This window comes from Apus apus, chromosome 1 (assembly GCF_020740795.1).
Source record: "Apus apus isolate bApuApu2 chromosome 1, bApuApu2.pri.cur, whole genome shotgun sequence".
Classification (NCBI taxonomy): domain Eukaryota; kingdom Metazoa; phylum Chordata; class Aves; order Apodiformes; family Apodidae; genus Apus; species Apus apus.
In genome coordinates this window covers 19,357,231-19,381,202 of record NC_067282.1, presented here as the reverse complement: position 1 = coordinate 19,381,202, position 23,972 = coordinate 19,357,231, and positions in this window count along the sequence as shown.

Genomic DNA, 23,972 nt, shown 5'->3' with positions numbered 1-23,972 from the left:
GATTTTTTTCAGATACCTTGGTTGAAGCGGGGCTTGGAGTGACTGGAGTGAAGACAGGGCAATGGTCAGGGATGTCAGTTTTCAGGAGGCTGTTCCTCAGTTAGGGAACGCTATGGGTATGAGGCAGGAACAACATATGTTTACTATTATACATAATACTTTAATTTATTCAGGCTGCAACGGTGTTGAAACAAACCTGATATTTTCCATATGCAGACAAAGACACAGTCTCTTTTCATAGAATCATAGAATCATGGAATGCTTAAGAGTTGGAAGAGACCTGAAAGATCATCTAGCTCCAACCCACCTGCCTTGGGCAGGGACACCTCCCACTAGACCAGGTTGCTCAAAGCCCCATTCAACCTGGCCTTGAACATTTCCATGGAGGGTGCTTCTAGGAGAAGATTAAGTGGAAGTAGAGCAGGAAGTCATGGCTAACTGAACTGGAAACTGCAGTCAGCACCCCTCCATGACAGACATTCACATACCTCCTGGAGCAGAGGTGCCATTGCAGTGCACCACTGCTTCTCCCTGCTCCCAGACCCTGTGTGCCAAAGCCTGTTCTTGCCAGCCAGCCATGATTGAAACATGGTCTACAAATGCCATGTGGCAGCTTTCATGTGTGCCTTCATGGAGGACTGGACACCAGGAGCCCTGCTGGAAGGGTCTCCTGTGTGCCTTCATGGTGCTTATGTGCCTTCTACCTCTGCATGAGCTCAAGGCACACCCAATGCTAAGACTGATGGCTGCATCTCATGTCTGGGCAGAGGAGTTTTCCAAGGTGTGTCAACTGAAGTTTTACCCTGCATTTTTCCTAAATGAGGAAGCTCTGGCAGTACCAAATAATATTTGTGAACTAAATAACTCATAGTATTTTTTCCACTACACTCAGTTGTTGAAATATTTGTTCACCTGTAGATTTATTCCACGCACTCCCCCCCCACCCCCGACATGTGACCAGCTCTGATCAGGAAAACCTTTTCCTAGTTCTTTAGATGCTCAGCTCCCAGCCTCTTACAGGTTTTTCTTCCCCCCATAGTCTGGTAATTCCTTACTGTTGTTTTGCATCCATCAGTTAGACCTGTTGTTGTGATGAGCAGAACAAGAAGAAACAGATACATTTTTTTAATATCTCAGAACTAAAGATATGGGAGAGGCAGCTCCATTTTTCTGTATCAGGACACCAAGTCCCACTGCTCTGACTCAGAAACCCTTTGAGCAGGGGAAGTTTGAAGAGCCTTTAGGATAGGAGCCCTCCCACACTGCTTGCACAGATACACATCTGATCTTACCTTTCATCTGAAAAGATCTGCAAGGCAAAAGGAAACAGAAATACGGTTTCATCGCTAAAGCAGGAACACGTTCCAAGCTGAAATGCAGTCTCATCCCACTAGAGGGTGGTCTGGTCACCCTGATGCTACAGCTGAGTTGCGCAGGCAAAGCCCTTGCAAAAAGTCTATGTCCTCTTTATTAAGACTGAGCAACATCAAAGTGTTCCTGTTCTGAGTTTTACCAAGTCTGTCATGTCCCGTCATCAACATTGAACCTACCTTTTTACTTAAACAAACAAATGCGTTGCACCTTTCACTGAAGATCTGACACTTTACAAATATTAGCATCCTCTGGAGTCTTCTACCAGTGCTACAATTGTGTATGCATGAAAATGCAAAGTGAGGCTCGTTGTTAAAGAGGAACATGCTTGGCTTGATACCACTTTGAAACCTTTAAAATCTGTTTATGTGGTTGATATTTTCTTCACATCATTTTCGCAGGAAGCTGGATTATTACAAGTAAAAAAAAAGCAAATTCTTATGAGCTAACCTGTGGGTTGACTGTCTGCTACAGTGAACCAGAAAGGGCCATAGCACCTGAGATTAACTCAAAGCTCTTCAATCAGGTTTCAGAGAGCTGACAGCTCTTACACCAACTGCATGAGAATTACCAAAAATATCTTCCTCTCCCTAGGGAGCAAGGTCACCTCTGTTTCCCTTCCTAGGACAGGCTGTTCATCTTCCTCTTTCTCCTCCTTCATCTGCTCAGACTCAAATGCACACATCCCCACATCCAGGCTTTGTAATCCAACCTTTAAAACTCCTTGTTTTGTTCCTCCATACTCATTATGATCACCAAGAAAAGGTAATTTCAGCTCACTTTCTAGCTCATATAACTTCTGATGAAGAGAAATCCTTTAGGATCCTTGCAAGGAAAATAAAGGTACAGCTTTACATCATGGAACAGAAGCTACATCAAGCATCAATCCAAATACTGTAGGGTTCAATTTGAATTCCAAAAATATTTCAGAGAATTTCATCCAACATCTTGTCTCCTATCTCAATATTTACCCACACGGGAATCCGCCATTATTCTCTCATGAGAGCGGGAGCAAAGACACAACACCACGAGGGATAAACTGTTTTTGTACCTATGCAAAACTTTCTCTCTTAGAGTTTTTGTCAAAAAAATAATTAGGTTTTTTTATCCTGTTGCTCTGACCAGGTTTGTCTTTATTGACTCATTTTTCTTAAGTGTTGTTTTCAGACTTAGTAGTGGATAAAAGAAAGACTTTATCTCAAAAACTTGCGGTGGCAGCTATTTTCAGCCACAAAAACTCACCACATCCAAGGTTAGTCCAATGTGGTTGCAAGCCCACTGGAAACATGTTGAAAGCTCTGTGAGCAAAGCAGGGCACCATTCCTCATTACATTAAAAACACCAAACCTCATATTTTGAATGATACAGAAAAAAATGTAATGTGATTGGGGAAAACCATGCTTCATTTGCATGCTTTCATGTTCTCATTCATTTTAGGAGACATTATTTGCCTATGTGATTATGTCTGTTTCACAGCAAAAATATTAAAAGATTAAAGAATTCATTATTAACCTCATGGCATTTTAATCATGTCAACAGATATGACACAGCTGCCAATGATAATCAAGAGTACCTTCAGCTGTGAGATTGGATGCAAATCACAACAAACCAGGATGATATGTTCTGGTGCAATATAATGAATTACTCCATCATTCATCTGATCTGTATAAACACTACGTGGCAAAGAAATAAAGTAATTTCTTTGTATAAGCTCTTTACACTTCAGTTTCTTGAGAATTACATAGGAAGTGGCATATTTTTTGGCTCATGTAGTAGGGAAGAAAGTGATATGGATGGAAAGTGTGACACTCAGGTCTTAAAAGAAACTTTTGTCTCCCTGTGCTCCTTTTTGGTGGCAGCAAAGTTTTGGATGGATATTGTCTCTAATAAGTGTTATATGCTTAACTGTTGGAATACATAAGCAGAGCTGTCCTCCATACCTGGTTCCCACATCAGGATACAACTGTTGAATAGGTTTGGGTCCTCATTTAAAACACTACAGATGCTATCATGATGTAGACCATGAAATTTTAAGTAAGACTTCTGTTGTTTTGATTATAATCTTAGATAAAAAATTAAAGTGAACAGCACTATAAATGATGTAAAACTGCAAGAACACCAGCATCCTTTAACAGGATGCAGCCAATAAAGCAGCAATTTTTCTTTTCTAACAGAACCTATCAAAGCATGGAACTGGTGTCTTTGTTTGCTGTTTTCCATGTGGGAAGGGAAGGGGCAAAAAAACCCAACAACAACAAACGCCAAATAAATCCCAAAAGTAGCTAAAATTAACAAGGCTGTCCCTTAAATGCAGTGCTTCAGAATCCAGGGCTCTGCATTGCCATTCCTCTGTAACCCCAATTAATAAGATATTGACTTGTTTTTTCATTAAATTAAAGTATAATTAAATGACAGTGGTCTGTCTCTGAAAAACAGATGAAAAGGTTCTGGTAAGAATCTCTAGGTTAATCCAGCTGCTTAAAATGTGTGTTGTATTTGACCATTTGCCAAGAGACTGTGAATACATGAGCCAGCTGGCACGGGGAGGGCTGGTGGGAACCTGTCAGCTGTTTAGGACAATGGCTGAAGCTTTTTAAACCAAATCGGTTTTTTAAATACCTAAAAATGAGACACACTACCTTGGCAGCTCAGGAATTATGGCAGCAGTGAAATCCTAAGAATTTTTTTCCTCTTAAAATATGAGTTTTGACTCATATTCTATGAACCTCTGAACCAGGCCGTTTATTTAGATTACTGTTAAATGTCTGGCAAAGAGACACAGTGCATCAAAGCCTTATTTTTGCAAGGATGAAGCCCAAGTTTTCTATTTTGACAAGTATGGCTATTCAGAGGGGAAAAACCATGTTAATGTGCTGAATGGAGTTGCATCACCAGCTGCTCTTTGAACCAGACAGGACTCCAGCCTTGGGTCCAGCTTTTAGGGCATTACCCCTCAACCCACAGGACCTCAGGAGGATGCACAGCTGCTTTTTGCCAGACCATGAGCCACAGGCATACCCTGGTGAATGGTAGCTCCTACACATCCTGCCTATGGCTCCAGCTTTTTGTGGGAATAACAGCTTATCAGCCTAAGTGAGAACTTCATGAGCAAACCTTTACTGCACTGCTTCCCACTAAGTATTTTAGACAGAAAAATTAGCCAATGACCCTGGCATTTAAAAAACCTCTTTTGCTCCCTGTGTTTTTGCTGTTGAATGAAACAAAGTGATTACAGACAGGAGTGATTTCTGGAGCTCAGAGGCGAGTGGCCGAATAGCTCTTTAAAAGCCGGGCTGGATGTGTGCGTGTGGAGGCCAGGGTGTCTGCACACCAGGTGTCGATATGAAACTTGCCATGCTAACAAGAGCCTTGCAACAGGCTGTTACTTTGATTTTTTCCACCTGGTGCTTGCTGCAGCAACATGTCTGCCTCACCATGTGAGTTATCTGAGAAGCTGTCAAAAGGCAGGGAAGATATGGGAAGTTTTGAAAAACCTGGCTGGGCCTGCCTTCTCAACAGTAACACTTTATGACACTTTTATTTTCAATCCCAAACTTCAGATGCTTCATTTTCTTTCCACCAAGGGAGACAGGCTCACAACAAAATCTCTTCAGCCTCTGGAGATGCTCCAGCTGTGTGCTCTGTGGGGTGTCCTGGTGCTCTGTCCAGGGCTTTTCCTCAGCTTCCAGGCTCCTGCCCAGGAGTGCAGAATGACCTTGTTTGTACAGAAAAAGAAAAATGTAAAATGTACATAACTCTATAAGCATTTAGAAGATGAGAAAAAGCAGATCTCCTTAATCCATTTCTGAAATCTTCAGGTGTGTATCTGAATCACTCCATACCCACAACTTTTGCCTTTGGTATTACCAGAAAACAGGAAAACCTGAAATGCAAATACTAGGTATGGAATTAACATGAAGGGGACAATCTTGAAGCCACAAAGGGAATGAAGGATAGCTGGGAAAAGCCAGGAGCTGTGTTTGAGCATTTTTTGCACTTGCAGAAGGACTCACATGCCTGAAGTTTAGGCCGTTCATCCTAACTGGACCAGCAAGTGTGTGTAAGAAAAGGTTATTTCCCTACTGTACCAGTATCACTTTATTTATTTTCATTGACAGTTAGAGCTACGCCATGTTATTCTTGTGTGTGTCACAGACTGTTCCTGATGATGCAGACACTGGGTTGCTCTCCTTTTCTTAATGCACAAGATTTATTATTATTTTTTTTTCTATCAGAGGATTCCAATTCTAAAACAAAATTTCCTTATTGAGGACACAGGCTGGAAGCAGGAATGAGTTAAATATTTCTTTTTCTCCCCAGTATCCAAGTCTCCACTATTTGCCATATGCTGTGTTCTGTTTGCTAAACTACTTGTTGGTTTCAACGATCCTTAGAAAAAATTATTTGGAAGCCCCAGAAATGCTGGTGATTTTTTTTTTTTTTTCCTAGCAGAACTGCCAGTACATTTCTCATGGACACACTTCTGAGCAGCCAGGTACTGCTGGCCAGCACAGCGGTGTGGGCACCGGCTGCCCTCTGAAGTTGCCCATAGTTCAGTTCAGTTCTGCTGCTTCAGCATGCTCATGTCCCCATGCTCTAGTCTCCATGCTCCTGCAGCCAGGAACACCAGACTGCACAGCTCCTGGCCCCGCTCACCATCCCACATGGTGCAGAACACATGGACAGGATGGGAAGATGAGGGTACACCACTCCGTACGGCAAATGTCTTAAAGCCAATAAGTGATAACATGATGACAGGGACAGGGGTCTCATACCCAGATCCATCCAGGAGGCTTTGGGACTCCAGAAATTCAGGACTCCTTTGTGGACTTGGGAACATATATTCAGGTCACCAGGTCTCATCTCCAACCTCTATAGAAGGAACCATCAATCCAGAGGAACCACAGGGTTTTTACTGGAGTTACAGTCTGGAGGGCTTTGGCTTGGGAGAGCCATGAGACAATGTAACAGGGAGAAAGAGAGAGAAAGAGGGAAGAAAAACTGGGTTTTACTCTAGTTTGGACCAACTTTCTGCACAACAAATTTTTTTAGTTCAGTTAATGCTATTGTATAACAAACAAAATATATTAAGACTTTAAAAAACATAATGTTGTCAGCTACAGATATTCCCCAAATTAGCATTTATATTTAAAGATTTATCATTCATGAGAGACACCAAATCAATTGCATTTGATTTGTATTATTTTTGAAAATATTTTTACAACAGCTATGTCAAGCCCAAATGAAGAGCAAGGAAAAAAGCAAGGAGTGAAATCACCCCTTCTCCAAAGAGTTTAAAAAGTAATTTAGGACCAAGGAAAGAGGAGTAGCTGAAATATCTGAAGGAGGAGTAAAAATTTGAACAGCAGTAATAGTATTGGATGGTATAGATGAGGTGGGAATAAACTCATAACAGATTTATTTCCCCTGTGTCTTGAGTGCTGTATTTTTAAGGAGTGTCCCTGGGAAACCAGTCCCTTCTCTGAGTGCCTGTGCTCCTCGGGACTGGGGCTTTGCTGCTGAGCTCAATATCAAGGTGATCCAGGGGGTGGTTTAAGGGCATGTTTCTTACTGAGACCTCCTTCCTGAGACCAGAGATTCACTTCAGATTGGCCACCACCATGAAAGTTATTTACAGTGTGGTTAGAGAATGACATTCCTTTTACCTCTCAGTCTCAGAAGTTGAGTGAAACCCACCACACTTGAATAACAATCAGGGGCTGACCTTACAGAGAGTCAGCAGAGGAAAATATTCAGTCACTGCAGTAATGAATGGACAGACATTAATTTGAAACAAACCACATTGTTTCTTTTACTCAGTGTAGGTAATGAAATAATGAAAAGAACCCACAAGCTTTCAAAATAGCAGCATTATCTGGATTTCTGCTGCTACAAGATCAAAGCAAGAGGATTTGTTAGCTGTAGTCAGACAGTATCAGACAAAGAAAGTCTTGCCAGCCTAGCAGAACCGAGTCAGTGCCTCAGCCCACCACCACCCCCTCCAGCACACTCACGCATACACATGCTCATACACAGGGTCTGTATTTACACCATCTTCCTCTCTTGCTCCATCATCTGATCCATCAGCCAGAGTAAACTTCACAGCAACCCTTTTTATTTCCAGGAATCAACACTTCTCCTTCCTTATTTGATAAATGCAAAAAGAAGCAGCGATTAACTTCTAGCAATCTCTCCACCCCCCACTTCCACATTTCATTGAGGCACCATCTGAAATTTGTGTTTAGCTTGTGCTGCACTGTCTCTGTCTTCAGCCAAAATTATGTCTGATGGGTGATACTCTTCCATAGTAGGCCATGAAAAGAGATTTGGAAAAATTCACAGCCTGCTTTCTAACAGTCAAGGTCTTTGGGAATTTGCATCTGAAACACATGTAAAATGGATTACACCCAATTAATTAATTGTATTCAATTTTTACAGTCAGACCCTGCCACACTCTTGATTTCCCATGTACAAGTGACCCTGAGCCACAGCTTTCAAATACTTCCTTGTTTTCAAGTTTCAAGTACAAAAAACAAAACAAAACAAAATAAAACAATACTGGTTTTGGACTACTATGGCAACAGATGATTCACATTGGACTTGAGTCTGGCCATGGCTCCTCTTAGTTTCAGTCTTACACAGCCACTTTGAGTTTCTTCTTCTCACCTTCTACTTTCTTTTCTTCACATTAGCTTCCCTTCTGATGTATTCTGCTCTGCTAATTTCTCTCTGAAGTTCTGTCCCACTTATCTGCCCATGTTGCATAAACAAACCTATGGCATATAGATTTGTATGTTGGGGCAGAGGAAGCACACAGTGAGTGTGTTGTTAAGTTTGTATGTCACAGTTTCCCCATAATGGAGCCACAGGATGGAGGAAGTCAGTCACTATCTCACAATTAGCATTTGCAACATAAAATTAAGACTGAGTGACATCATCTTCAGAAGGCCACAAGAGACAATCCTTCACTCCCCAGGAACCTGAAGTACAATACCAGAAAAAAGGAAGGGAACACTTGTCAGTCTTGAAGCTATTACGAACATTACATGTTTTCTTCAAAAGAAGTAGAAAAAACAAAACAAAACAATATACATTTTCAGTAAATTTTAAGCCAGGAAGACTAATGCATGGTTTTTATCACCATTTTACAGAATAACTGAGGCCCTTAGGTTCAAGCCATGTAGGCAAATAAAAACTGCAGACTCTGAGTCAGTGTGAACCTGAGCCCCACCAGACCAGAGCCCAACAGGGTCAAAGCACCTGTGAGAAAGGCATAAAGAAGCAACACCTTGTCAAGCCCTCAGTAGGAACCCTTCTAGGATATCACCCAGTAAATGCAGTGAAAGCTGAACAAGGCAGACAAAAAGGATGCAGTAAAAAAATGTCACCTTAGAGGTGGAACTTGAAAAAGCAAGAAGAAATTGAAGATTTATGATTGATTTCACATGGGCATGGACGACAGTATGAAGAGTGCTAGTTTTCAAACTCTAAAGAGTGAGCAAATATTTGTCAGGCAAGCAATATACAGAAAGAGGATGGGGAAGTAAGGGTGTCCAGAAACTGTCCATATTGCTGCAGCATTTTAGTTGATTATGACAGGTTGGTATGAAAACCTTACAAGGTGGAGTAAAACTTATTGAGATTGCTGTGTTATATCACAACTCGTAGCCAACTTAAGCAAAGAAAAACTGCACGTCTTAAGTTTTTATTGAAAGTAGATGTAAGTCTGCCAGTGTTTTAGTTCCCTAAAAACCTAAATTGTAGAATAATGTATTCATTTGGAACTAATTAATGGACTACTGCTACACTTGGTTTTGACCCAGGGAACTGAAGAGTACTGAGTGGGAACCATAGACCAATGGAAGTCAGGTCTGGCATGGACCATTGCTGGTTTGTTTCTTCGGTTAATTTTGCAGTTGTACTCCTTGTCTTTAAGAGGGGTCCCTGTAAAAAGGGTTTGCACATTCACATGCATTGTCTGGGAAGGTGCTGCAAATTCCCAGAATGAATTTACAGTTACTGTAGCAAATGTAACATCTGCCACACTAAGATCCATTAAACCAGTTCCTTCAAAATCAGTGCTGCCAGATGAATGCATTTTATGATTACAAAACGGAAGAGCAAACTATTTTACGTGGCCACTAATTGTCAGTGGTTTCCTTATGTTTCCCAGACATTCTCAGAGATAGTGGGAAATGGTTTCTTCACACATGGATGACTTTGAACTTTTCATTCTCAGTTCCTTTCACTGTGGGAAGAAGAATCCTGATCTCAAAAAACTTCATGAACTGTAACTTTGCAAAGACTTATCAAAGAAACTTTGTAAACTGTTTATAGGTTTGATATTTTCTTCAGTAATTTAATAAGATTCCAATTTTTTGTTAAGACCACTTCCCAAGCATAGCTATCACTATAGGTAACTTTTTTAGTTAAAAGGTTGTTTCACACTCAAAGAGCAGTGGTCAATGGCTCAACGTCCAGATGGAAACCTGTGACGAGTGGTGTTCCCCAAGGGCTGGTACTCGGACTGGTGTCGTTTAACATCTTTGTCAGCAACATGGACAATGGCTCTGAGTGCAGCCTCAGCAAGTTTGCCGACAACACCAAAGTGTGTGGTGAGGTTGACATGCTGGAGGGAAGGGATGTCATCCAGAGGGACCTTGACAGGCTTGGGAGGTGTGTTCATGCAATCTGCATTAAGTTTAACAAGGCCAAGTACAAGGTCCTGCATCTGAGTCGAGGCAGTCCTAAGCACAAATACAGGTTGGGTGGAGAATGGATCAAAAAATGTCTGGAGGAAAAGGACTTAGGAGTGATGGTAGAGAAGAAGCTCAACATGAACCGGCAATGTGTGCTTGTAGCCCAGAAAGCCAGTCATGTCCTGGGCTTCATCAAAAGAAGCGTAGCCAGGAGGTCAGGGGAGATTACTCTCCCCCTTTACTCTACTGTCATAAGACCCCACCTAGAGTACTGTGTCCAGTTCTGGAGTCCCTGACGTATGAAGGACATGGATCTCCTGGGGAAAGTCCAGAGGAAGGCCATGAAAATGACCAGAGGGCTGGAGCACCTTTCCTAAAAGACAGGCTGAGAGAGTTGGGACTGTTCAGTCTGGAGAAGAGAAGGTTCTGGGGAGACATCATAGTGGCCTTCTGGTACCTGAAGGAGGCCTGCAGGAAAACTGGGGACGGACTTTTTACAAAGGCTTGTAGTAAGAGGACAAGGGGTAATAAATGAAAACTGGAAGAGGGGAGATTTAGGTAAATATTTGGAAGAAATTCTATAATGTGAGGATGGTGAGACACGGGAACAGGTTGCCCAGGGAAGTTGTAGAAACCCCATGCTTGGCAGTGGTCAAAGCCAGGCTGGATGGGGCTCCGAGCAACCTGATCTAGTGGGAGGTGTCCCAGCCTATGCAGGAGTGTTGGAACTAGATGATCTTTAAGGTCCCTTCCAGCTCAAACCATTGTAGGGTTCTATGATTATATCATTCATTTTTTGCTTTACAAAGGTCAAAATGAAATATTTATATAATTTTAGGGGAAAAAAAACCAACACAACAACAAACAAGATAAAAGTTTTTCCAATTTAAAAAATCACAGAAATTTCCTATGCATTGTTTTAGTTTTGATGAATTGGCATTTTTCAGATAAAGAGTACTTAGTTTCAGAATTCCCAGTCATCCTTAAGCTAAATTTATCATATTGAACCACTGCCAGGAGAACAGTTCAAGGTACGCAGCTGTCAGCATCCTTCAGTCCCAAGGTGCCATATAAGGGCAATTCATTTTCTCTTATTCTCAATCTTGCAAATCTTTTTATAATCACAGTGCCATTTCTGCAGCAGAAGAGATCTCTTGGGACTTCCAAGAACCATGCAGATGACTTTAAGGTAAAGGTAGAAAAGCAAGCAAGAAGCACTGCATCGGATTTGTTTGTATCTGCAAATAGCTTGTTTTAAAGGACCTGTGCCTCTGCATCACAAATGCAGGGGCTGTGAATACATGCAAAGAGGTCAAACAAGGTCATTGACACAATCTTCTGCTACACCTCCAACATCCACATGAAGTGGGTGAGCTGTTGTACCGCTACATCACTAGAGATATACCCTAACACTGTCTTCTGAAACCTGTGCCAAAGTACTACACCTGCAAAAAACCCTCTTCAGCTCCCAGAACATTCTCATGATCTCTTCTCTTTGCTTACTTCCCTCTCCGTTTCTGGTAAAACCACATCATCTCCAAATGCTGAGCAACAGGGGCTGTGTGGCTGCAGCAGCAGGGCAAGTTGGAGATGTGACCTGGGAAGCCAGGAGAGGCCTAATGGGCTGAAGTTTGAAAGTTGAACCAGAGTGTCTCACTATGATCTCCTGCTCTGCTCTGCCTTGACCTTGTGTTTGCTTATGTCACTGTGCCACAAGCATGAGACTGCTGTATTATTCTGGCTGCTGCAATCAATCCTTTGCAGGTTCAGTAAAATGTGGCTGAGGACATGGCATTCACTGCAAACAGAGCCATAAGATGCAAATGAGCTTTGGTTTGAAACTCTGTAAGAAGGAGGAGGGCTGAGCTTACACACTGGTGCCAGCTGGGGTTGCTCAGATATGTACCTGGACATCCCTAAGCATCAGTATCTTCCTGACTGTTGTTTCAGCCCATGGGAGAAGGTAGGAATATCTGAAATCTCAGCACTCCACGAGTTGGGATGAGATCTTTCCACAAAGCAGAGATTTAAACAGTGTTAGTGTTGCATTGAAAGAGCTTAACACCTGAGAGAAACCCCAAATTATTCAATTTTTATAGACAGGAAGCTTCCATCAGACCTGCTGTGTGGTTTTCTTTCCCTTTCAGCTTCATTTCTGCGTTGCTTCAATCTCAGGCTGTTGTAGCTCATTTGTCAGTAGCTGATTTCCCCCATTCTCACTGGTGAGGTCTGTATCATCTTCGTGGCAACAGAGTGTTGGAGAGGAGTTGACAGGTGAATCTGCAGTTCAGTGCTTCAGTCCACATGGTCTAACCAGCTCACCTCACAGCCTCCTGCAGCTGCTGAGCAAGTTCTGAGGGGTAGAAATGGTGGTGTTCCTGCACCCTTCCTCCACCACTTCCCAGCCCAACCTCATACAGCCTTATGCACTTCCCAGGGCAGTAGCCTCTGGTATTTCTTTCTCCTACATGCAAAACCATGTTCTTCTGCCTCTCATTCAGCTAAGTCATTGCTGCACTAAAGTCTGGAGTCAACAAAAGGTCAGTTTATTTTTATAAATATTTACATTAAATGCAACCTGCCCAAACACAGCCTCTTACTGAGGCTAACAAAACAAAACATATTTAGCTCTTGCAGGCCAAGTAATTCTGAAGGTATGACAAGCCAAAAAAACATAAGAGAGTGCTCCAGAAGTGAATGGTGGAATGATTTGATGCACTGTACATTCAGTTCAAATTGATCAGGTGTCCAGGGGGAAAAACCCTGCTGTAGTGTTAGGTAGAGCAAAGAAAACTTCAGGAGATAGGCCTTATTTGGGATAATTGAGGCACAGAAATGAACCTGGGGATCCTGCCTGGGAGCCAGGTTCAAGTCCAACTATGGAGAAGCTACTGCTGTTTCATAAAACTGTAAGTTTTGGCATCAAAAGCTATCAGAACAAAGTGACTAAATGGATCTCCACATGGAGTAACTAAGAAAATGTGTTTTTATTTTCAAAGAACAGCTGAGATTGGGTCAGCTGGTTGTGATAAAGTAGGCTTCAGTGTTTCTGAACTGATATATAGGGTAGGATTATGCGGTGCCTAAAAGTCAATGGAAAAGCAATTCCAAAATAACTTAGCAATTCTAAGTTCCTTTGGTATTTGTTGTAATAATATTTGTTACTGGAAATTTATTTGGAACAAAATGTAAATGTTATCTATCATGCTTCCTTTGGTATTCAGGATTGTAAAATTAATGTGCTAGGGGGTTTTTTGCACTGTAAACTGCAATGCTTTTGAGCAGTGAGAACACCGTGAAACAGAAGGATTAAGAGCTCGCTGGGGGCACATCAAGTTTTGTGCTGTCACAGTTATATCTCCAGGCTATCATGACTGTATTAATATATTATAACATGGAAGAGCTGTCAGAGTGAGCTCAGAAGGAACCAAACCCTCTCTTACCAGACTGTTCAGATGTTAATTTACAGCTCAAACCTAGGGAGTGTGTAGTTCTGTGTGATAACGTGTAGGTTATGTTCTAGTGTGATAGTAACTGGGGTGGGGAAATAGCTTTCTTGACCTGGGGTAGATCTGTTTTATCACTCCACAGCTACCTCTTTAAATCCTATCCTGCATTCTCTTTTTCTTGTTTTCTTCCTAAATTTCCTCTCTCTTCTGCTTCTTTCCTCTTCGCTATTGTCCTCTTTTGCACATTAAATTCCTAAACAATAACCCACTTTTCAGAGGAGTCGCCTAGAAATCAGAGATATGTACTGGGATGTGAAATGACACTGCAGGTACGTCCACTTAAAAATTTCAGGAATGTTTGTTCTGGTGCAGCCTTCCAAAAACATTGCCTACTTGTGCTTTCTAGTCTGTAGGGGAAACCTCCCTTGTCACTGGCACCACATAAGACTGTGAAGCTTGATTTCATGCCACATCTTCCAAGAATATTTTTATTTTTTTTCCCCCCTGCAAAGAATAAGGCAACGCTTTTTGGAGACAACCTTCTTTTCCTCTGACTCTGCTTTCCACCAGTTCTGAGGTGGAATCTGTCCCTGCTCCAATAGGAAAACCAGCAGACTGAAAGTGTTTCTCTGCAATACAGGATTTCGCTTTCCTTTTCCTTAGAAATCTAGGAGTTTTTCTTGTTTTAAACAGTGAACCCCTAAAGAGGACAGCTCTTGGGCTTCTCTTCAGGTCCCATCTTTAGACACTGCCATGGATCTCAGTAGCTCTTTGCTTCTCAGGACCCCTGTCTTGCTGTGTCTCGTCTGTATGTGTCTTCCTGAGCCTGCAGGTTTCAGTGGGTTTCCACCAAGATGCAAAGGGCACTGAGCACCTCAAAGGCTCTGGCTAGAAAGACCAGCCTCTAAAAAAGGCCCAACAAAATCTGAGAGTAAACAAAGAAAACCAACCAGCCACATAAATCTCTATTACTTTCAGAGACAGGCATTTCCTGATTTATTTTAATGCTTTTACAATGCAAAATCGTTTAATTCTGTGTTATATCACCCTAGCAAAAATCTTTTTGCTTTAGCCTTTTCTATGATGCGGAGTCTCACCATGGAGTTTATAAGAGCCGGCTGCCGATGCCACCTGTTTTGCTGATTTCTGGTTTATTTTTAGTAAGATGGAAATGCCTCATTTGCCTCTTATCTATCACAACCTATCTTTTCTCAACTATTACAGGTTCATCACCATATCAAAGCACAAAAGGCAATCTTAAAGCAGGTCAAGAGGATAAGCAAATAAGCTGTGGTGATGAAATCTTTTTGGACAGTGGTATTCTGACTGACCTTGAAAAAACACCCCAACATTTGAAATTATGGGAGCCCAATTCTTCACAAAGCATCCTCCATCCCCATGATTAGGTCAGTGAAAGACTCAATGGTTTAATGCTCTCTGTACATCATATCCAGAATGGGAACCAAATATCTGAAAGTACTAGAAAAATGGAATGATGAATTTTTAAATCCCATGCAAACACAGATAGAAAGCTCAGAAAATGTAATTATACACCATTGTAATAAAATGCTCTATTGTGACATTAGAAATGAGGCTCTGCTCACTCAGAGGCACTAATTTTAAAACTGCAGAAAAGAAAAATAGGAAAAAAAAAAAGATAAATTTAGAAGTAATAATCTTTGTAGGTTTATCAGTGAAACATAGGTGAAGAACTCTCTGTTTGTAGTAGCTAAATATTTGGGTTTTACATGAGCTACAGGAAATGAAACAAGTCACCTGAAAAGATTAACTATCCGTTTTCTAGGTTTGATGAGTTGACAGCTCCACAGTGTTTCTCAGATCAGGTTAGAGGTAGCACAATAGTAGCTTATTGAGGAGGAAGTACCACCAACTAATGAGAGAAAGCTGAAAAGCTGCTATAGTGCCACAAAGGAGGATTCTGTTAGACATTTCTCTTAATACAAACAAATGCACCTGCAGCCTGCCCAGGAATTTAAGCAGAATTCCCCCTCCTCCTCCTCCATTTTCTTAACAGCAACTGCAAAGGGCTGAAAAGGTGCATTTACTGAAATCAGAAATTGAGGATTGTTTGTAATTAAGTAACAGCTCAGTTTCTAAAGGAGACAGTATGACTAAAGGTTTGAGACAAGTAAAATGAAACTTAAAGCAGTTCCTTAAAACGCTGTCTTAAAAATGTATGTTTTTTTAGAAATAAAAACAAACTTGAGAACAAAGACCTTGCCATTTCAGTAGTATTCAGGCATGTAAATTGATCTACTGCTGTTTGTTTTGAGCCACCCTTGAAATTATGGTGTGGTGCAGAATGGGAATCACTGTAAAGCACCAAGACTTCTGTGGGTAGAAAGGTAAAATAAAGGTTGCTAGAAATGCCATTCTGATGTCCCAGAAAGATGATGGTCATTGTGCGAGAGTGTTTGAAAAGCCTAAGATTATATGGGTAGATGTAAAGACTTGTATCTATCTCTAAGCATTTATTTGCCAGCAGTTAAAGAGAATCAGTGGTTTCCAGTATCATGATGGTTGTATTTGTAGCTTGTGCATTTTTATTTTCCTTGCTTAGAATGCTGATTCTGTAGCTGATGGTCAGCAGGCAGCCTCAGAGGTCAGGCAGTGATTTAATGCACAAACACTAGCTTTTTTGGAATCTGGAGGCTTTCCTAAGGCTTTATTCTTCTTTAAGTGTTCACAGACCTGAACCTGGAAGACATAAAAAAATCTCGAGTGCTCATCTCAAGAGAAGAAATCAGCAAGTGAAAGAAAGCTGAAGTCTCCTTCTGTCCAGAAGATTTCTACCAGCATCTATTTCTCCACCCCATGTCGTGTTTGCAAGTTTGGAGGAAATTTGCCTAAACCTGAACCAATTCATGGTGACACTAACTTGCCAAATGTTTCATATTTTGCAAATAGTTTCTCATTTTGGGTCCCAGCCTGGCTGTAACCAGCAGGTGAGCAGGTCTTCATTGTTACCCAGGACTTCACAGCAGAAACCATGAATGAAGCTTTGAGGGAGTTAAAACAGTGACAAGAGCAGCACTTGTTTGCAGAACGTCTTCCTGTGGGCAACCTCACTGCTAAAATTTGGCTACCCTAACACAAACAGAAGGCAATAATTAAAGAGCACAGTGATGTACCACTGATAGTTTGGGGGGCCAGCAGGCTAATCCTCTTCATCAACACTTGCCGTTCTTAGTCTAGGAAGTGTGCCATGTAAACAGCTTTGAACCAAACAGGACTTTCAGATTCAAGTGCAAAAGTGAAGGATGTTCCCAGACTTTCCAGCCACAGGGAAAAACCCACTCTGCAAACTGTGCATGTGGTGTCACTTCCCACCACCCAGCAATGACTGGCTACGATGTGCGATAAATCACTCCAGTGTTTATGCAGGGAAGAAGAGTATGAACGTGGTATCTTCAGACACAGGAATACAGCTGAATGCAAACCTCTTAAATTATTCCTCTGTCGGCTGTTCATCTTCTCTGATATCCATCTCCCATAGCAGGTGGGAAATGGAGGGAATATTGGCATGACATCCTCAGTGCAGAGCTACAGTGCGATGATAGCTGGCCATTTTAATGATTTATCCCTGAATGTGTTTCTGAGACATGTGCAACCTGTCACAGCAGATTACTTTGGTGTGAAGGAGGCTTCAAAACACAGTTCCTTTAATGTCATGGCACTGGTCCAATTTTACTTCATTAAGTTACTGTAGAGTAAAACAGAAGTAAAGCCATTCTTCTGAGGACTATAATTGCTCCAGAGTTTAGCAGTGACCTTCCAAATACAGTGCAGTGACTGTCAAAAAGACCCTTTACAATTATCCACGCTCAATTTTCATGTGGGATGCACAATTTCTTTTTTGCTTCAAATTCACCATTGCTAAACATGAAGGATAGTTTCTTTTTAGAGCTGGGGAAATATGTACAAACTTCCTCAAAGAAATGCAAGGATTAAAACCAAATATTTTCATTTCATGAACAAGTTCTCCTGTAGTACATGTTAACACATCTTTTCTTAACTGAGCAGAAAACATTTTAAATAGCAATAAATGACATAACAGAATAAAAATTCAATTCTTGAATGCAAGTGGTAATAGTAATAGACTTGCTGCTAAAGTTAAGGTCTGCTAGATGTGTTTACTATAGAAATTTGAATATATTTTTCTCCACTCTTTGGCTATGAAGTCAAATTAAGCATCAAAAAATCCAGGGCCATATTTCACAAGGGCCTCAACGTGCCCTGCAGATTTGTGCCTGTAACTCTTTGCATGCATTCTCTCTTTTGCCAGAGTACTTGTACATTTAAAAATCAGACTCAGAAATGTCATTTTTATGCAGTGTGGCACGAATTCAGCAAAACATGTACATACATATTTGAACCTCAGTGGTCTAGTTGGGGGTTAACACATCAAAGCTAGATCAGCTACTCCCAGTGAACATGACCAATGGAGCATCTACCATAGGCCATTACCATGTTTTCCTACTTTTCAGATTATTGTACAGATATTCTCTGTGAACACTCTTGGATGGCTCATGAATAGTGTCCAGTGGCTGAAGACTTGAATATTAATGGCAGAGGGATCTGGTCCATCAGCAGGCAAGAAGATTTTCTGTGTTTAATGAAGCAGTCTTCCTGATTTTGGAGCTTTCACCTATTTCAGTTGTAATGCACCCAAAAGCTCAAGGGCTGAAAGAGATGAAAACATTTGGAAGCTGGCTCTGAAAATTTGGCTCTAAACCTATCTCCTTATGATTTCTCCATCCGGGAAGCAGAAGAACATTTAGGCTCAGTACTTTAGGGCAGAACTGCTATGGTGATAAATCAGATACTGATCTGAGGGTATGAGGTAAGCCCAATTACAACAGCAATGGAACTGCCTCCCACTGGCGGATTTAGGTCAACATTTTGGGCTAATCACCTTAGCTGGGTAAGCACTCGTAAATCAAGAGCTGCTTGGAAATTGTCTGTTTTTCTCTTCGTGTGGCTGAGATGCTCAGGGCAGCCTGGCTGCTTCTAGTGGATCCTCCCACTGCAGGGTGGAAGGTGCTGTGGGGAGGATGGGAACTAGGGACTCCAGATGGGGAAAAAGCACAAGTTAACAGCTGTAACAATACTTTAAAAAGGAGGCCACAGGAAACAGTATTGCTTGTCATGTAACTGCAGCTGGACTCTGAAGCCAGGGCTTGCAGGGCAAGGAAAGGTTTCCCAGCAGCCAGAGAAAAGAAGTGGGGGAAGAGCTCAGCCTGTTGGAAAACCTTTCACACTCTTCTGCTCTGATGACTCTTCACTGGCAGGTTAGTGCAGTCCGGTCAGATTTCAAGAGACATCTATGCTCTTCTCCTCTTCCCAGCCATGAAAACAACTGTGGTGGTGGCTCTAAACCATGGTGGGGAGAGGTGAGGCCCAGCTGGAGGTGGTCCCTGCAGCCCTGCAGAGGTGCTGCACATCATCGGTGGAGATGACCTGAAGCAAGAATAATTTCACTCCTCCCTTTGTCAACATCCATGGCCTTGGGGACCTACCATATCAGCTCATGTAAGAGGAACAAGAAACAGAAGGGACAATTGTATTAGACTTTACAAGGACTTGTTTTGTCTTCAAGTGTATGGTAAACACAGTCCACATATATAGAGAGGATTTTCATAGGCAGAAGATGAGGTAAGTAGTATAATGTGGTGTATTCATATTTTAAATCGTGTAGGGTGACCCTATCTGAAGCAGTGTATAACAGAAAGGGCAACAAAGATACAGAGCAGTTTTCAGAGAGTAAGCATTTTCAGCTTGGTTAAGGGAAACTGTAGATATCTAAAATGAGCCAGCCTTAACAGTCTGAGCAAGGGGCAGTCATTCACTATTTTTAACTGTACAGGAACTGGGACACCCAGTGAAATTACCAAGAGCCACAATCAAAATGGCCACAGGGAGTTCTTTCTAACACACGACATAATTCAACCCAAGGGTTTGTTGCCATAGAATACTGCAGAGGCCAAAAGTATAAATGGATTCAAAAAAGGATTAGTCAAATTTATGGAAGATAAGTCCATTGGTGGCTATTAAAAACAACGGTCCAGATGCAATGTCTGGCATTAGTGAGTCCCTAAACTGTTGACTGCGGGATCTGGGGGATTATAGAAGGGGAAGGAATGCTCTATACATGCCATATTTCTTCTCTTTCCCTAAGCATCTGCCGCTGGCCACTGTGGAAGACAGGATATTGAGCTAAACAGATGTGTGTTCACAGCTCACAGCAGTTCCCATGTTGCTTCCAGAACCAGCAATGGTGTTGCCTCACTTCAAGCTTCTATTTGCTTTCAAGTAAGCTCTTAAACCACACTCAGCTCACAAGTGTCTGACTACCTGCCAGTCAAGCATTAAGCAACATCATTAACATCTGTCACTAACACTTGGACTGTCTTTGGGGAAATGTTTTGGAATGCTTTCAGATTTATTTATTTATTTTTCTAACCCCACAGAATTTTTTTCTGCTCTAGGTATCAGCTGTGCCCTTGTCTCTGGCAGAAATCTGTTTCTACCATATTTTCAAACTCTTCCGCAAACTGCAGCTTCCTCACTCAACACTTCATCTATTGTCAGAGCTGCACTGATTTTCAGTTACAACATTTTAAAAATTGCTTCAAACTTCAGGTGCTCCAAATTGACTTTAAAGTTAGAATTATTTTGAACTGCTCTTAACTTTAACTTCTTCAAAGCTTAAAATAAACAACACTGTGTCTGAGCTGGTGCAACTTGGAAATGGAAAGGGCCCTTTGAGGTAACAGAAAGACTTCCCAAGAGTTCTCTCCTTTGATGTATAAAGCAGAACTGTGCTGGGCAATGGCCAAAAATGCTTATATGCATGGGATGGGGGGCACATGGCTAGGGACACGCTACCAAGCTAGGCAGCAACTGGGATTTGTGACTTCTGGCTGTGTTTTACATGTGTGGGAGGTGACCACAGCAGCAGGGGCAGCAGGAAGCAGTGCCTGAGCCTTGCACCGGCTGTGTGAGAGCCAATGACCCTGCATGTAGGCTGAGTGTAACCTCTGTCAAAGTCATGTAAAGATATTTTATATTGAATTGGAATAATCGCTTGCAATTCAGCTCCAAACCCTACTTACCCACTGTGCTCCTTGCATTCCAGTCCATGAAAATCTGGATTAGAGCTGCCACATTACTGTAGGTGTCTCAGAGTGTGCCCCACAGACAGATCTGCTAAGGGGATCAGAACAAGAATCTGAAGTTTATATGGGAATGAAGGCATCAGGGTCTGTTCTATTGCTGCTCACGTCCAAAAGCCAAGCTCTTGTTAGTTCACAGAGAACAAGCGCTGATTTTCAGTGCAGCTCTTGTCAGTTTTGATCATTTCAGGAATACACAGGTGGCAAACAGTCTCAGACTTCCTCAAAAGCATCCAATATGTTTCACCCAGTGATGGCACACCCGTTCTACTTTTAACAGTGATAGGACACAGAAAGCACATAACATTATTCTGATATGTCAGAATTTCTCCCTGTTAGCAGAGGAACCCAATGAGATGTATTCTCAGCATAGGCCAGGGGAAGCTCTGCTTTCCCAAAGACGCCATCCATTCACCTCAGCACCCAAGCCATGGTAAACATCAGTTAACAAATCCTGCACATGCAAATGAATGTGCCAGTGAAAGACTCCACCACTCAGGAGCAGATATGAAGCTAATTTTGCATTCATTACGGTGGAAAATGAAGTGAGGGGCCTCTGAGTGAAGCCTTCAGCCATGGAGGAAAAACTGCCCGAAAACAATAGTCCTTGAGCCTAACAGCATTATTGATTCTAAGAGAAAACGTGATAAAGACTGGCTATTTCAAGGCTAATTAATTCAGGCACCATGTGTGCTGAAGCCAGCTCCTGTCCAGTTTGAAGATGCTGCCCAAGCCCTAGCAGAAAGTCACCACGTTCAAAACACCACTGTGGAATACTCATAGCTCAAGGTACTCCAGTAAAAAATTATAATGTGAACAATTTGGAAAGCAGAATGATGCAATCAGCAAAGGGAGGCACATTCATCACACGTTTCCTGGGCACCTTAGGATGGACTGACTGCCCCTCAGGAGGTTGTGGCTTCTCTCCATTGATGTGGAGAGCCTGTGGTGAGGTTGGAAATCTTAACATGTGGATGACTACAGCTGGTGAAACAGATGTAATCCTAAAAGCTTAACCCCATTCCCCACGATGTTAACTTGAGTTACTCTGTTGCTCAGTAAAATCCAAATTGAGCATGTGCCTGTTATTTAGTTTATCTCCTACTAAATCCGCCATTCTTTCTTTTCTCCCCCAAGAAATGAAACCAAGTTAATATAACAATAATACCCATTGTTCGCAGAGTACGAACAACGTGCCCTGCTTGGCTACTGTACAGATGACAGAATGAGGCTAAGCATAAAACTTTTCCAAGAAGTTGTGCTGGCAGCTCTTACGCTGTGCGTATAAAGATAAATAAATAATTTTAATGCCCCCAGTGGTAAGCTGAAAAAATAACAATCTCTGCCAAGCAAAAGAAAGATGAAGTTGCTGTAGGAAAATAAGTTAGGGACATTTAAGAGAACATTACAACAAACAGAAAATACATGAATTAAAAAGTAACTAAAAACATATGATGGCAGAAATGTATTACAATGTGTGTAACCACTGGGGTGTTTGATTATCATTTATTATGTACATATCACTGATATGCATAAATTCTAACTGTTACCTGCTGTTGTCCAAGGTAGGTATAATTGCATGTATTCTTGTTCAGCAAATTACAGATAACGGGGACAGAAGTTTTGAATAATTATTTTTTTGCTTCGGAAGTTTCTCCAGGTTTTCCCTGTTAATACATTTATATTTCTGCAAAAGGAGCACTCTCTCATAGCACACAGCAGTACTTCTGACACTCTTGTTGAATAACTCTTGCAATGACCCACCAATAACTTTCAATAATCTAATTAATATAAAAATTTTTACATATAATTATCAACTCAAGTGTATTACAGTTGCTGTTAGATGAATATTTGTTCTTTTGAAGAACTGTCTTAGACCTGGTCTACTCTGATCAAAGACAAAGGTGTTCCAGGAAGGGAACACAGACTCAGGGCACACCTCCACTAACACTACAGGGCACCCAAACTTTAACTCCAGTCAGAAGTGTGCTTTCAGGGCAAATCTCCCATTCATCCCCCTTTTCTGCATTTTGGCCTGCCTGATGCAGTCCAGCTGCTCTTGAGTACTGGTGTGTGGAAACTGATTAGTGCTAGTCTAGAGTAAATTACCTTAAAAGGATGTAGTGTATATAGTGTCCTTAACACCAACTGTTTAGCTCCATGGAGCTGATCCCATTGCCCTTCACTGGTTGTGAACACGAACACAGCCTTTCTACACTGAAAACTTGAAAAAAAAAAAAAAAGTGTCTGCACTGCATTTCTGTTTAGCTTCAGGGAAAAGAGACTTAATCTCTGTCCTAAGATATAAAACCTGTGGGTAAACATGTACCTGTTCCAGGAAGAAATCCTGGACAGGTAAGTGTGGCTTGATCTTACCTGAGCAAAATTAGGTGTGTTGCAAGAGAGTCATTACACAACTATTGTAATCTGGAGCTTTTCTGAGTACTACCTTTCAGTCTTATTTTTACTTATGATGGTATTTAATACAACTGCATTTTATCGTGTACCATTTTCTACTTTCAGTTACTGGAAAACAAATGTGTACTTCAGACCTAGACTGCTGCAATGCCCTGAGACCTGTGCCCACCATGCAATGCAGTGATTTGCATTTGCATTTGCCCTTTGTGAACAACATCTGGAAAAAGGCATCTGCCAGAGTTTGCAAGCAGGTAGGGGTAGTGAGGTTAGCTCTCACCCATGCTTCTCAGTGAGTTGGTAATCCCGAGGCATGGGGTATTGTAACATGCTTTGAGCACAGACAGATTTAGCCTGGCCTCATGTGCTTCTAAACCCCTGGAAAAAGGCAGATTGCAAGGTAGCCTGGGCTTCTCCCTTCACTGAGAGTGGGCACAGCTAAGTGCTCAGATCATGGCCGGCCACATCCTGCAGTGATTCATTTTTCCCTGGCAGAGGACAAGTGCCACACAGGTGTGCTCAGCATGGCAGCACAGCCTCCTTGCTGATGGGAGTGGTGCCCCTGCGCTGCCTCGGCAGAGCACACAGCAGCACGGCTGCTGCTCCAGCAGTTTGGCTCCCTCAAAAGCATGTCTGAGGCCTTCCTTCTGCAAAACAAACAGTAACTCTTGAACCTTTTCTGGAAGGTATTAAAAGAGCAGATAAATGGGATCTGATGGCAATAATTTAGCTGGTCTTGTGAATTTCTTGATTATACTACAAGTCAAGGCATAGCCCAGGGTGGAAGACCTGCACGTGTGCATGGTAAAGTTTCTGGGAAATAACTGGAAGAGCTACTGACA